Source organism: Phalacrocorax carbo, chromosome 9, assembly GCF_963921805.1.
Source record: "Phalacrocorax carbo chromosome 9, bPhaCar2.1, whole genome shotgun sequence".
NCBI classification, from domain to species: domain Eukaryota; kingdom Metazoa; phylum Chordata; class Aves; order Suliformes; family Phalacrocoracidae; genus Phalacrocorax; species Phalacrocorax carbo.
Window position 1 is genome coordinate 1,845,742 of NC_087521.1, and position 16,523 is coordinate 1,862,264.

Here is a 16,523-nt window from a genome sequence, read left to right on the forward strand (position 1 = left end):
CAACATGAGTAGGAATTGGCCAAGTCAGCCAAGAATAAACATGAAGAGAAAGAACAGACATTTAAGTCTCCAGAATATCACACCATGTTAGGGAAACAAGACAAAAACAAGAAATCCCTTTTGCCTACCCTTTCGACACTTGGCCTGCAACAAGGAGACCTGGGTTCAAATCATCAATTAGTACTTGATCATGCTTCTGGCCAGCCAGTCCCTGTGCTACAGCCCCCATTCACTCCCTTTGCAAGTGAACATTACTCCTCAAGAATGAAACTGGCTGGTGCCTGGCACCTCACACCCAAACACCCAGTGGCCCTGCAGCTGAGGCATTGCTTTTTGGGAGAACTTCAAACCCCAATCTGTCAGCTCCCAAAGGGAGAGGGATTCGAACCCAAATCTCAACATACTCGACAGGTACTCAAATAATTTACCTATCTGTAAAGAAATGCAACATCACATCATTTTTCTGCCAGAAAAGAAGTGTACAAGTTCAGGCCTTTCTGTGTTTCCTGCTTCACAGAACAGAAGCGCTCCTTGCACAATTGTGCATTACTAATGGTATCTGTTTGCTTTCTGATTTAACTGACACAAGCTTTGACAGTTACAGCATTTTTTTCATCTCAAAGAGCTATGTATTAGTATGAAATTAAGACATCCTTGCAGTATAAAGCAAGTCTTTACCAACAGACATACAGTTTATCACCTCCAGTTAAAACACCCCCCCAAAAGTTCCATTAAAATAGCCTGATATATAAACTACTTACGTAGTTATAATTTCCTCTTTTTTAAGAGTTCTGCTTCATACTTTAGCCTGAACTATACTCAAAACATTTTGTCATATAGCTATATTAGGAACACAGAAAGGAAGGCAATTACGTAAAATACTTTTGTCAGAATTGCTGTATTGAAGAATGCTCTGAAGAAGCTAATTATACTAGAAAAATTATTTTGCCAGTATACCTGATTTTAAACCACAGTATAAACTGTTTCCACCAAATGAGTTTTCTATGACAGACACACTAGCAACCCTTTTCAAATATACAAATGCCTTTCTTTGCCCGTTAATAAAAGGAAAACAATACAGCAGTATTTAATTAATATTTACAAAAAGTCTTGAGGCTTTCTGATGAATGACCAAAGCAGTAATTACTCTAGTGTTCCAAATACCGTAACGTCAAGCCTTTCTGCAACACTACCCGTCACATTAAGAAAGTACTTAAAAAAAAAAAGCCAGTTGCTAGAACATTTAAGAATTTTAAATATGACATATGAATACAAATACAAATCCTGTTATCTAAGAAGTAGCAGGCTGTTTGAAATCTTAGCCTTCAGTGTTCTAAAAGCCTAACACGAACAGGAATGCACTTAATCAAAAGTGCAAAGTGGAAAAAAATGAATAGCTGAAACAGGTAGTTACAACTGTAGACATTAATGTTAAGATCCAGTCTTTGAGGAGACTTCATAGCAGAATTTGCATCTAAAAATGCGGCAGGATTTTTTAAAGCCTGCAACTTCAAACTATAGCAAGAGATTTTAACTGAAAAGATGCAAATGGAAGTGTAATGAAAATGTAACTATTACATGGGAAATATATATATGGTTTCATACGAACTTCAGACTACATTAAGCTTTCTGTGTTCCTAACCCTCGGTATGAACGCTAACCTCTACAGTGCATTTTTACTACTTCACATCACATATTGCTGCAGTAACGAAAGAGGCCCGACACCCCTCAATGGCCTGAGTGACGACTGCAGATTCCTAAGGTGGCTAAGTCAGTCTAGTAAAGAAATATCTTCATTTACACTTCTCAGTAACTTCAGATCTTTTGAAAGGAAATTTAATAACAACTAAGTAAAACTACCATCTTTACCATCACCTAATTCTACATAGCAAAAATTACCACCCACTGCTATTCCACACATTGCAAGGCAACATGACACATACCAGAAGGACGTAAAACCTGAAAGAAGTACTTTGAAAAGAGTTAAGTGATCATGTATTAACATTTAATTCTGTATTACTTTATTAACAATGTTAATTAAATTTAATATTCTAGTACACTGCTTCACAAAGTACTACAATATAAATATTTGATGCCTTTAACATGTGAAATACTGAAATTTTTTTGATCACAGCATGTTGGAAAACAGTTCACGTGTGTATAGAACAGCCAGACTCTCAAGTATTGGACACTTGGATTTGTAATAACAACTCTAAGATGATTGTAAGAAAAAAGAAAAAAAGATATACTGTTTGTGAAAATTCAGAGGACAGATTAAAAACAAAAGATTGCATGCTTGGACACCTATTTAAAGACGATTTGAAGCCATCTTATTTTGACAAATGCAGGTAAAACACCTCAAGTCTCCAAAAAGGCAGACGGATCCCTTTAAGGCATATGAAGATGTGCACTGAAGCAACAGCCACTTAGAAAAAGACCACCACCAGTCACTTCTAAGAAGTTTAATTACAGTCATCAATACACCATCGCTTACATATGACGCAAGTATCCTGTTCTAGCAAGTGACCTGTGGAGCTACTTTATGCCCAAATAATTCCATTGTAGAGGATTTACGAATTACCTTTTAAAAGAAAAAACCCTCACAGTGCTAGCTGGCATTTACCCCTTCAATATTCCTCAAGTTTTTTAGGAACCTGTTCCAACATCTAAGAACGTTACTATTTTAGCCAGGGTTTGTTTTGGTTTTTAATATCGATGTTTTTCAAATGGGTTAAATACAAGTTAATTTAATTCTCTTGTACAGCCAGCCTTATGAAGCCCAAAGCGTTCTTTGTGGCTTGCCTGCCGTCTCTACCACGACACAGCCTCGGTCCCTCAGCCAGGAAAGCCCCACCGCTGCGAGAATTTTATCCAGTACAGGCTTTCTGAAAGCGAAGTCGCTCTGAGCCAGTACGCGCGTTAACTACTGCTGGCTGTAAAATACACTGGAAGCCGCTCATACTAGAGCTACTTTAACTTAACCCTGCAAAGCTTCCTAAATCAGTACAAGGTGATGCCTTCACCGAGCTGCCGGGGGATCAGAAGCGCAGACGGGGGAAGCCTCAAGTTTCTCCCCTCATTCAAACAGAAAAACTCCCCTCATTAAAACAGAAACACAAACACAGACCCCCAGTCGGGCAGAGAAAGCAGCGCACAGCCAAGTACGGGAGGGGCTTCTTAACACTTCTGGGCCTAAGCTGGCGGCGCCCACCCGGGAGCGACCCCCCGGGGGCGGGGAGCGGCGGGGAGCGGCAGGGGCAGTTCTCTCAAGCCGGCTGGGCGTCCCCCGGGCTGGCGGCCGCGGCTCCGGGCACCCCGCGGCACCGGCACCTGCAGCCCCAGCGGCCGGGGCCGCCCCTCCCGACCGGGACACAGTCCGGGCCGTCGCCCCGTCGGGGCCCGGGGACCGACGGGGTCCCCCGGGAGCCGCCAAGCCTGGCTCCGCCCCGCCGCCTCCGGCTTGGCCCCGGCCCGGCCGGACCCCCAGGCCTGCGGGGACGGCTCCCGGCGAGCCGAGCTTGGAGGCTCCGCGGTGGGACCTGTTGCTCGCACGCCAGGCGCGGGAAGGGGGGAGGGGGGGGGGGTGTCTGCGCTCACCGTCCTTCCTTCGCCGCCGCCGACACGCTCCCGCCCAGCCGCCGGCTGGAAGTCCCAGCCAGCCGCCCAGCACCCCGCGGCGTTCCCCCGCAGAGCTGCGCAGCCGCCGCCTAGCCCGGCCCGGCCCTGCGCCCGCTCCCAGCGCCGGCCGCCAGGCCCCGCCCCGCCCCGCCTGGCCTGGCCGGGCCGGGCCGAGCCGCGCAGGCGCGGGGCCGCCGCCGCTGGGTGGGGCGCGGGGTCATGGCGGGAGACCCTCGCCTCAGTGCTCCCGCAGTCTGAGGCGCTGCTGCGGTTCTCCCTGCGCCGCGGAGAGGGGCACTTCGGCGGAAGCCTCGCTGCCCTGAGCAAGGCTTGTCGGTCCGGCCTGCGGCCTGCTCCTTAGTTCTCTCCCACCTCCAGCCGCCGCCTCCTGCCCGCTACTCTGCCGCCTGCGGAGGCTGACGCGTGACCTGGGAGCTCGGAGCCGCTGCAGCCCCTGTCTCTTCCACCCTCCTTATCGTCCTCCCGTTCCCGTTTCGCTGCTGCTGAAGCTGCAACCCAAGCTTAAAGGCCCTAGCCAGGCTGGGGGCTGTTGCGGGACAAAAAATGTTTGCTCTCATCTGAGAGTCCGCCTGAGAGTGGAGGGAGGCCGAGGCACAGAAAGTGCCTAGAACAGAGTGTCTGGAAGCTCTGAAGGAAACAGAGGATTGCAAATAGTTTTACCAGGTTGTTTGTACCCATGGCTGGGTTTAACAGGACCAGGTAAACAATCTTCAGCACTGCAGTTTAGTTTGACTGTGAGCAAAAAACTGCATTCCCACCCCTGGTTTTTCAGGCTAGCCTGCCTAGATCATTGCCTGAGGCATTAGAAGAAATCTTCCACTAACAAGACCAGAAATAAAGGCTTTCTTAGATCACTCAAAAGTCCTAAATATTTGCCTGCTTTAGCCTGTCTCTCCTTGCTTCAGCTTAACCATTTATAAATCTGTGCCATTTAACTCTGTATCATTCTCCATAGAGGGATCCAGATTCAGACTTTCAACTTCCTATACTTTTACCCCAATACCATGTTTTCTTGGAATCCGTTCTAAAGGTACACACAGAGTCCAATTTTGTAAGTCCCAAAACCAGATCCTGTGGTTTTCTTTTCTTACTGGGTGAAAAGGACAGATGACCTGACGCTAATGCCCAGCTACCTGCAGAAGAACCTCTGAATGCATTCTACCTTCTCACACTGTGGCTCAGGATGTCTATTTGTTCGCCGTTTTCAGGGCAGCAATGCCTTTTAACTGTGCTTAACCAGCTATTTCTGTTTTGACCATTAGCAAGGGTCTTTGCATCAAGTGAGCAAAACTGCAACACTGCAAGAAATACAAATATCAGCAGACTGCAGAATTATTTACTTGGGAAATAAAAATGGAGTGACAACATGACACTGCTAATTCTTGGCTGAGCAGCAGCAAGTGTAGTTCTTTTCACCATCATATGAAAATGGTGAAAATTCACATGAATCTTTAGAAAAGATTCATGTGCCACAGACTGCTGTGGCAAAGGACCTGAGAATCAGACAGGTCTTTTTCAAAATATGATACTTACCTAGAATATATAATGGCTGCAAAAAGTAGCTAGGTTGACCAGTTGTCTGTTCACTGTTGTCATCCTCATCCAAACTGATCACTACTGTCTTTTCTAAATCCAAGGGTGGGATGATCAGACAATCCCCCTCCCCAAATTCTAGTTACAGTTTCCCTCAGCATTTCTCCTTCCTCTCACGGAAAATCTCATTGCCTCCAGTTTGTATGTTGCCCTATAGCCAGTTTTTAAACCAGATAAGGGAATTTTCTTCAATATGTTGTGCTGTTTGTCATAGAGCAGAGTAGGATTAACACCAGTTCTAGAGTTTCTCTCCTTTACTGTCTTACATCTGTGGCTGCAAGTTTTAATCTTTTGCCAGAAGGGGTTACCACACCAGGTTAAGACTGAGCTTGGGTTATCTCTTGGATATATCTGCTTAAAGATGTTTGTTTCTTTGGTAACCAATCTCTTCCTCCCTTTGGCTTTCACAAACCCTAATATTAGCACTTGCCCAGCTGGCAAATCCATTCATAAGATGCTTGAATGAGGTGTGCTTGGCTAATTCTATCCAACAGATTAATATATTCTGTCAGGCCAAGAAGCTGTCATACCTGAAAATGTTTCACAATGGAGTACAGGATCAGCAACATTATTTGTAAAGACCCAGATAACCTTTCTTTTTTAAATCATTGTGTTAGCAATTTAAATGGACAAGGTTCAGCACCTTGTTGGTATGCAGAGAACACAAAAATTGCTGTGACAAAATCAACATTTTGGCTTGAATTTAACAAAACAGGCAAATTAAAAAGAATGGATACTGTGAAAGAGGGCGAATAGGAGGATGAGGAAGGACAATGGAAAGATGATTGGGAAGATCAAAGCTTTTGTCTTTCTTTGTTTTGTCTTAGCTAATTAATCTTTCATATTGGGATCCTCTAAGACAGCTCTTAAAGGAAATGAGAAAATTACCAAAGTACTATAACCTTGCTGTTCCATCTCTTGTTCAAAGTTTCCAATTATTATCTCTAAGCAGAAAGGAACTGGAAAGAAATATCCAAGTGATATTGTGAGCTTGGATCCTAGAACATTTTGATTTTAGACATGATTTTTCTATGATTTTACTATCAGGGATTATGGAACATTAAAGCATGCTTGCAATGTATTTAGACAACTTTATTATTGAAGAACCTTCTTTTAAAAGTTGATGCAGTCATTCAACAGACATTTTTTTTTACAAGGAAAATGTTAATCTTTTATTAATTGAATCTGACATAAATTAGTGTCGCTGCTAGAAGGATGCTGGTGTAACTGTTGATCAATCTAAATCTGGCTGACTAATCAATGGAAAAGAGAAAAAAAGTTCTGACTTGAGCTGAGGCATCAGCCTAACATTGGACAAAATGTTTTCTTTGAAACCATTGCCCTCTGGAGGGGGAATGAAGAATCACAGAAGGATTAGGTAAAAATTCCTTTTTATGTCACTGTGTAACTGAATTTACACTTTACAGTCCAGGAGGGGTTCTACAGACTGATGCAAAAAGGAATGCTCTGTCAGAAGAGCCGCAGTGCTTATGTCTGTGAAGGTTGGAGGAGAACTAATCCCCATCTGTCTGCCCCAGTACTCTCCTCCCCTTTATCTTTAAATTCCTTATCTCTAAACTCACTGAACATCCATTCTACAGCAAATTTACTTTCTCTTCCAACTTCATCTTGGATCCCTTCCAAGCTGGTCTCATCCCTCTTTATTTGCCAAAATTATATATTTTTTTTTGCAGTCCCTGAAGAATTCTTGCCTGCCTGATGTCAGAGTCTGTATTCCAGCCTCTTTCTTGATCTTTCTGCTGGTTTGGGGGGGGAGTGTGGGGTGTATGTTTGGGATTTTTTGGGGGGGCTTGTCAGGTTTTGGGGGGGCTTTTTATTACCTTTTTTTATTATCCCTTTCCTTCTTGATCTTTTATTATTGCAAGGTTTTGAGAAACTGTGTTATCTTCTTTTTATCACTCTACTTTTATGTCTGGCGGCTATTTAAATAGACTTTTTTCCTCCTGTCTCTGAGACCTTCACAAGGATTTTTCCCTCCTTGACCTTTAGATATTGAAAGCTTATATCTTGGATAATCACATTTAAATGTCACCTTTAACCGAATATGAATGAAAGTGAGCTCCTTCCTGCTCAGACTCTCCCTATATATTCCCTCTGTTGCAGGGGAAATGACAATATCTCACAGTGGTCTTTCCAGTTCAATTTATAGAAATCTGATGTCTCCTGACTGCAGATGTGGTGTCTGTTTTAACCCTAAGTAAGACACATGTACCAGCCATCTGAAATAATGTAACAGCATCACTAGTCCACCTGTAGGGCTTGCTGTGTTCAGTATCTCATGCTTCAAAGAAGAGTGCGAAATACAAAAGTCTAGAATATAAATTGTGCATTAAGCAAGGAAAAAAGAAAACAAACCCCAACCCAAAACCAAAAAAAAACCCCAAACCTTGGCCTCCGCAACCCAGGAACAGAAACCCCGAATTGTGAAATTAATATAGTAATCCAATTTAATTTCAGCCTTCCTTGAACTGGGACAACAAATACCAAGGATTCAAATACGGTCATGTTTTTCTCCTTGAGAGCATCTAGAACTATTCCTTACTTCCTATCCAGTAGCTACTCTTTCCATTCATGTTCATCTGGGTGGCTGAAACATCTTCCTCTCTGGCTTCTAGTGTCCTCAGCCACTCCATAATCCTTCAGATCCAAAATTGCACTACTCCAGGTAAGGTCACAGTATTTACAAATAGGGTTGTAAACCCAACAGAAGTCCAGCTGTAGAAAAAGCTTAATCTCCAGAAGAGAGGTCTCAAGTCTGAGAGTCATCTTTCAAGGAGAGGTCTTAAGCCCAGAAACAGGAATCATTCCCAGAAGATGGGTACCCCAAAGTAAGGCTGGAAGTGAGGTTGTTAATGTAACAGCTTGGGGCACTGTTTTTAGTACAGAAAAATAATGGTTAATAAAAAATATCTTTCTTGCCACTGGTTTCCCTTCCCCTGTTAAGTTATACTCAGATTAGTGATTACCTTACCTGGCTCTTTATATCTGTTTGCTAATTCTTGTTCTTCCGTCAGTAGTTATTTTTCATATTACTTTCTTAATGACGGTATACCTGTCTGTCTTTTGGATATTGTTTCAGTGACCTGTGTGCCTTCCTCTTGCACAACTTTACATCTTTGGTTTGATCTTGAATAAATCTATAAGGACCTAAAGTACATATTTAAGTCTTTCTGGAAAACAAAATCCTGCTTTGCTATTTATAACAATTATTCATTTGTATCAAGATCCACTCTGTTCTTTCCTGACTTGCCGTTTACAGGCTGGATGTATCCTAAAGCCCAAAGTCAAGACAGGATTTTAGTTCTAACCTGCCTTAGTACCAACTTGCACATACTTTTTTACTGTGTTTTACTTTGGTTTTGTTACTCTGTTTTAATCTGTGAATAGAGGGCAAACCCCACTTTTCATTTATACACTCGTTACTCTCTGGAGTTTCTTTTCTTATAAATGTACATAAATGTACATAAAGAAATAAAAACCTATGAGATAACTCACAGATCTGTGAGAAACTGGGGGAAGAACCAACAAAAGTTTCAACAGTTGATATCACCGAAGGAAAATAGTTAGGTGGCAAATCCTAATGAAGAAAACATTTGTGGTTTTCAGATTCTTTCCAGGTGTCATCATCCTTCCTGAAAGGCAGCTTAGTAGTGGTAATTATGTTAATGATGAGACCCTCCTAGTTGATAATGCTGCAATGGCAAGCTTAAGCTTATGTATTTAACAGTCAAAAGTATGACACTACAGTATATTATTCACGTATTCTGTAAACCAGTAATGCAGTAAATCTTTCTTTAAAGCAAGTTAGATGTACAGTAAGAGAGCTGTAAGATAGCGTAAGACATAACACAATTCTCCTTCTTGTTCCCTTTTCCTAAATCTTCACTGAAATCATCTTGCACACTATGCTTTATTTACCAGTCTTGTTTGGTGTAGGTTTTCAGCTTAAGCATCCCTGTTATACTTTAATTACTGCCACAAAAAGATTTGTGGCCAATATGGTACCTTTATCCACATGGATGTCTAAATATGATATGAGGCAGAATCCCTTTCAAAATTATTCTTCTTAAAACTTTCATTTGAATATTCCCCTAGTTTTTGAGGTTACTTTCAGCAGATTATAAACAACATCTGGGGCAGTTAATTACCAGCCAGCACATCTGTTGTTCTGCAGCATTTAAAGCAATGCTTAAAATGTATTTTATCTGAATCCATAACTGCATAAGTTTTATTTTAAATACTCTGAAACTAAAATTAAATGAGACCAACATTTTTTTCTTTGAGGAACATGCTCAGAAAAATCCTTTAAATGTCATTTCATCATATGTATAAATCTGGAGTGGCATGGCAGAGAGGAAATTCAGGTGTGGCATCTAGTCCCTTTGTAGAAGTCCATGCTGATCCCAACACAGTGTCTTCCTTAAAGACATAGGATTCCAATAGATTTCCATTGCCACATTTTGAGCAATGAAGTCATAGTCCAGATAGTTGCTTGATTTGTGAAAATGAGTTATAAAGGATAGCACCAAAATACACTTTCATATGTTGCCATAACCAAAGAGGTATACTTAATTACCTTTCCCAAGAAAGCAATAGCAGCCACACAATTGTCTTTAAGGAAGAAGAAAATTGTTCTGATACTAACAGAATAATAATTTCCGTATAGCTGTGTGGAGCTATAGGGATGGCCTTCATTATTCTTGGCTAAATCTATAAGCTGCAGTGCCAATTCTATACCATTCTCATGAATCTGCATCTTGGCACAAAGTTGAAAAACCTGTTTTGGAATGTATTGCACAAATACCGCTCTATGTTGCAGTATTGCCTATAAAGCACAGTCAAACACATTACGCTTGGTAGCCCTCCTGCTTGCAGGATCTTCAATGACTGTTACTCTCCCAGCAGTAACTTTTCTTTCAGAGGAACTGGTAGACTGCACTGGCTCGCTGAGCCAACACTGCATACCACTCTCCTGAATCAGCTCAGTATAAGACTGTTTGGGTATGTAACCCAGCAAGCATCCATGTTATTTTTCTTTGCTCCAGGCACAGCAATTAAGAGGCATTTTTTACCGCATTTGCAATGCAGGCAATTCAGCGTTCTTCCCAGCCTTGTAGTCTGAGAAACACAATACTCTGAAGTTCCTTATTCTTTGCAGCATTGACTGAGAGCATTTTAGATTGGATTCCGGTAAACTGAGGCTGAATAGTAGTTCCATTTGCACAGTGCAGCAGTCCTCTGTTACACCCTGTCTCTTCAAGGTCTGTCAGCGAGGCCACAAGTTAGGGTACTGTGCATGTAAGAGTGACTATTTTTGGCAGCACAATGTATTGCCTCATTCTGACCCTGGTTTCTGCAGGTAAAGGACTATACTGACCTGTTCAGTCAGGGAAAAGAAACAAAATGCTGAAGAACTGAATTACTCTAGTGTCACATTGCCACATTAATGAATTCAGAACAACTGTCACGAGTTTTAGTGGGCATCTTTGTCCCATTTACCACAGCACAATGTAAGTTTTTGTGAATGTATTTTGTTAATTCTTCCATCCTGGCTCATCAGCCTGTCTTCTGTTATGATAAATGCATTGGGGCAAATAGATTTACTTAACGACATTCAGCTCTGAGAATTCAAGACAGTGTAACTCACGTTGGTTTTTATCTGAAAATCACTCTTCTCAAAATGTGATTGGACATCTGATCCTTTTGTTTTGATGGATTTTGACTTGTTCCTTAGGACTAAGTTATCTATGGTAGCCTTATGCACTGGCAGGTTGTTCAGGTGCAAACTAAATTTGTCTTTATCATCATAGGCAGTGCTTCTCTAGACATGGTATTTAGCTTATGAGGGAGGTATTCCTAATTAAATCTTGAATTTATTGCATCCCATTCTATGTTACTTAGTATATGCAGCATATCTTGATATGAAATCAGTCATAGTTATTACCTCTGTGCTAGCAAAATGATTGTTTCTCATTAATGCAAACAGCTTTTGAATGCAGTATAGTCTATTTAAGAATATTCAAAATATGTATCATCAATTTTCCTGTGTTCTACAATTTTAATTTCATCTTCTTCACTGATGCATCTGCAGCCAGTCTGTGTGTAGATGATAGTGAAAATACTGTTACTGATCCTTCTTTTTGCAGTATTTTACCTTTGTTCTTGTAGTGGACAACAGCACTTCATAAACTGTGTCATTCAAGTACTTACTGTCTGTTGAGCAGAAAATATGCTGTACAACCATTTTCTCAGGGACCACCTAAAAGTTTCTTCCCTCTCAGTAATTGCTACTTTGCTCATTTGATAAACAGACTATAGAAATAATTTTTCACCATGGAAAATAACATTGGAGTTTGCGGTTATCCTGAATGGTATTTCACTCTTGTTCACGTTCTGAGTGATAACTAAAATTTGAATTTGCCACCACTTGTTTCTTATGGCATCCTAGGCTGGAACCTGATTACACATGGGCTACCCTCAAGGAGCATTCAGTTAATTTATATTCCCAAGGAACATTAGATTGGCATTGTCTCCTTGGAAGCTGTGAATTATGTATGTCCTCTGTGCTCATTTGGAGGAAAGTATGCTGAGTCCTCCATCTCCTGTCCTTAGCTATGCTTGTGCAAAACTTACGCTTCAAAACTTCAGTAAAATAGTGCACATGCTGTAAACTACACAGAAATGTCCTAGCAACAGGTAGCAAGAGCAGCAGCAGGTAGTTTGCTTAGTGTGAAATGCTTCATAGTGCAGCAAGCATGTTCTGGCAAAAATGCTGCTACGTATTCCAATAGGATAGCAGTGTTCACAGTGTCTCAACAATAATTACAGTAACAATACCAAATCCTATGCAATGGTTCTTATTAGTACTTTGCATGGCGATTTTCAAAAAAGGTCCGGCTATCCTCCTTTTACAAATGAGGAATCTGAGGAACAAAAAGGAAAAGCGATTTGCCCACATTCATCCAGAAGTTCCCTGCCAGAAATAAAACCTGTGTGAGTATGATTTTGTGCCCATTCCATGATATTGCTCTCTATCACTTGTCACCCTGCAATGTTCTGAAAGTTTCTTGCATTAAAAGCTTTCCTGACCCTATATAAAAAAAAGTGAGCCATAGTCAGGCACTATCAAGTTAATGCAAGTGTCTATTTCTTTGCCTTCTGCTGCAAACCAGAAGTCTTCTCCCTGAAAAACAGTCTCAGTCACTGAGAAATGTAGATTCCACTGCCCAGGATCAACATTTATTTGTTGTTGCTAGTTGTGAACTAATACAGAGGAATATGGAGTTTGTATTTCATTAATAGTTAATTGTACAATGGTAAGAGGTTACGAATGGAACTGAAGACTGCAGGGAAATTTTTTCTTCTGTGTGTCCATCTTTTCCTTGTTCCAGCTGCATCTGATGTCCAGGATGCTTTGCTTTATTTTCTTTTATTCCTTTTTACTGACTAATCACCTGGGATATTACTTGAAGCAGCCTACTTGACTTACTGCCACTCTTTTCATTTCCTGAAAAGAAACATGATGAGCATGAGGAAAACAGCACAGGAAAGCAGAAAAAGAAGAAAAGCACAAGGAATCAAAAGAGAGAAAAGGACAGAGAAGATAAACATACACCAAGAACCACAAAGGATAAAAAAAACCCAACAAAAGATAGACCAGAGGGAACTGATTTGCCTTTGTGGGGAGTTTACTAGAATTTGTACTCTGTATTCCAAACTGGCCTTTTCCCAGTCTCTCCCATGCTGTTCTCCTTCAGTCACTCCTATGAGCTGTCTCACTTACTCACCTCACAGCAGAAATCATCTTTAGTCCTTGCAGAACACCTAAGAGGTGTGAAAAGCCTGTGCGTAGCTGGTATCAGCTGATATTGTCATATTTCTCAGCTGCCTGAGGATATGTTAAGATAATTTCCATTCTTCACTGAAAGCTGATCAGCAGGTTGAGAAGACAACAGAGTCTGCAGATCTAAGTAAGCCCAGAAAGAGCGAACACTGCCTTTGCCTCAATATGGCAAATTTGGGAATTGATAGTAGAATGCAGGCCAGGAGAAGCGTGATCAGAAAACAAAGGAAAAGAGGGGAGACACAATTGCACAGGAGGAGGAATACATCTTTGGAGAAAGGTACTGTTTAAAAAGAGGAAGAGGCACAGAGTAGAGTTGAAAGACTGTGGAAAGTGAGAGAAAGAATAATCTAGAGCTAGTATGAGAGGAACAGGAAAACTGATCAGAGAGAAAGCTGAAAAGCTGTGAGCAACTAGGAAAAAGGAAGAGTTAGACATAGAGAAAGAAGGAAAGATGACAACAGAAGGAAAACAATGGGAAATACAGTCAGCTATTTTTTTCGTCCCTATAGAAAATATGCTTCAAATATGTTACTACAAAAGTAATATCTAAAAGTGATTGTTCATATAAATAGAAAATGGGGACAAAACTCTGGAGGGGAAGTGACTGAAATAAATAGGCAGGTCCCCTTCCCTCAATGCAACAAATCCAGATGCTGGATTTGTCAAGATTTTTTTTTTCCCCAGAATGATATTATGGTTGTATGTGTGTAATAGGAAATATATGAAGCATTTCTATTCTGGTTGCTTCAACACTTCTCCATTATTACAGTTTTCACAGTAAAACCACAATGCATACAATATTGTAGTACTAAGTCCCAGTAAAATATAATTTAGGTGTTGTAGCACTATATGTATGTCACAGACTAAAATGCAGGAAACTAATTTGAAATGAGAGTATAATTAATCTAGTACTTTGTGCAAATTTGTTATTATTGATTAAATAATATTACATTATTTGTCTCCATTTAATGTGGAGTGCTGAAATAACTTCTTGAGCGTGTACTAATTTATGTCTCCTCATAGCCCATTGCTCTCTGGCAGTATCCCTATTTCTAAATGAATGGCCGGTAAGAGAGGAAGAGAGTGAAAAAGAACATAACAGTGAGATATTAAAAATTATTAATGTATCAAAGTGTATGTAGAGAGAGATGCAACAAGGTTTTCAGACCGATAGATGTGTATTGGTGGATGGAAAGATGTGTGCACCCAGAAAAATTGAGGAAAGCAGTCAAATGAGAGCACATAATAAAACAAAATACTTTTCCTTCCAGGTGATGCAGGTCACTTTAAGACCATCAACTGGCAATTAGGACGATGAACTGCGTGCAGCCCACCGGCCATCTACAAAGAGGAGCACTTGGTAGCGCTGTGTTCACAAAAAATGAGGTTGATTGAACAAGAGCTCATTCAAACTTTTGCGACTTAGCAAATGGGGGAGCGTGCAGAGGAAGACCATAAAAGCTTTTGTTCAAGAGACTGATTCACTCGCAGAATGATCACGGGTTTAGCCATAGAGTAAGGGACATCAATAAGCTAAGTAGCTCCAGTTTTTTTCATTCCTTGGCAGGCGTAGATAACAGTGTTTAATTACTGACAAGAAATGGAGAAGTATAAACAAAAGGAACTGTAAAGGTTAATAAAGGCTGTGTTTAGGTGCCTGCTTGTTCCAGCTGGATATTCTGTAGAGATTTGTGCAGAAACGCAGGATGTCAGAAATTACGCTAATGCTAATCCCAGCATGACATTGTGGAGCGTGCTCCAAAAACAGGTCCACGTTATGCTTGAAACATGAGCCCAGACCTCATGCTTGAGTACACCACAGAAACGCTATGTGGAGGTAAATCCATGCTTAGACATGGGGTTTTGGGAAGCCTTAAGGCACACTGGAAGAGGAGGTATCTCTTTGAACCATCCTCCACCACCCTGTATTTTATCTGATTTTGCAGTGAAGTTGCAATGGCTGCCATCAGCCAAATAAGTTAAACTTCAAGGCCTTTCTAGAAGAAACCTGATACCGAGCCCTGGAAGGTGAGATGTGATCACAGCAGGAGATGAGCACAAGGTACTTTCCAATAATACGGCCATACAAGTGCTGATTTACTGGCAATGTAGACACAGGAATATTTGTTCTAATGAACTCCTAGCTCATGAAGTTTCAGCATCTCTAATCTATTACTGAAGTAGGAATAGCAATGGGGAAGTGAGTAAATATCAGAAAAAGTGACATACCTGAAGCCTGTAATTTCTTTCCACTTTTTTGCTTTGTTGTATTTGTACTGAAAAAAAAAAAGTTCAGGAAGAAAACATTGCTCCATTGCCAACAAACTCAGGAAAAGGTGTTACCCTAGTCATATAATTATGTACCAGGATCAGTATTAAATAGGTGATATATTAATCTCTTTCTGTCCACAGTAGAAACATGTATAGCTAAATGATGTAGTAAGCCTTGTTTTGAAGTGCAGGCACACTAACACAGATATTTGAATGTTATAGACTTGCACTTACGCAGGACACATCTGAACAGAGCATACACCTGAATGCATTGCTTTGTGCCTAGGTGTAGCTTGACAAGTGATTATGTTGAAGTCTTGTTCCTTGTTGTCATGCAGATGTTCATGTAAGTGACAGAGTTTTCATTTCCTTCTGCCATCTAACTTTTGCTTGCCCAGTTTGTGTGACACTGCTGGCAAAAAATCTGCTCCTTTTCTGCACGAGGATATATATGGCAGTGAGGAGATACAGAAAAGACAAATCTCTGGTGCCAGGACATGTTGCTGATTTTGGGCAGAAAGGAGTCTGCCTCATGCTATATGATTCCATCATACAGTGGGTGCCTAAATCAAAGCTGCCTGTATGCTGATCCTTCAGCATTCAGGGAGACCACTAGCACTTAGGGCACTGAACAGTCATGTACTCATGTTTGATTGCCCATCTTTGTGAACCCAGTGGTGGGAGGGTGGGCAGGGGGAATGGTCTTTCAAAAGCACCTAAAACATCTGAGAAACCAAAGTTTGGATACTTGGAAAACCCACCCTGTACTATTCAGCTTCCTAATCCATTAGAGCATTAGGAAAATCACAGTAACCTTGAAAAGGTGTTGCAATAGTGTATTTTCTGAAGACAAACGTATGGCACATTTTACTTTTCAAAGTCAGCAGCAGAAACTAAGTGTATGAGACTCTTTTTCCAAACATACATACCTAGTTTTCCGCTTTTCTGTGCTTTTGCTCTTCTTTGTATCCAGACGTTCTATATTCTTTGGCTGCATGGTGGCTTCTTGCCTGGTTGGTTTCAGGGAGCTGTAGAAGGCTTCCCCTTTCCTTCCACTCTCTTCTGTGGGACCCACTGTACCTGAGAGGGGAACTTGGTTGCAGGAGGTTTGTCTAGCAACTTCTTCCTCTGTTTTGGAGTTAGGCACATCTTG

General features: G+C 41.1%; 1 protein-coding gene across 1 annotated transcript in view; it reads right to left on the reverse strand.

Moving 5' to 3' along the window:
- PALS1 (protein associated with LIN7 1, MAGUK p55 family member) overlaps positions 1 to 3,747 on the reverse strand; it is a 62,382-nt gene extending 58,635 nt beyond the window's left edge. The window contains exon 1 of the mRNA XM_064460075.1: positions 3,598 to 3,747. The gene's annotated coding sequence lies outside the window, so the exon portion shown is untranslated. The remainder of the gene's footprint in view (positions 1 to 3,597) is intronic.
- Between the last annotated feature and the right edge of the window lie 12,776 nt (positions 3,748 to 16,523).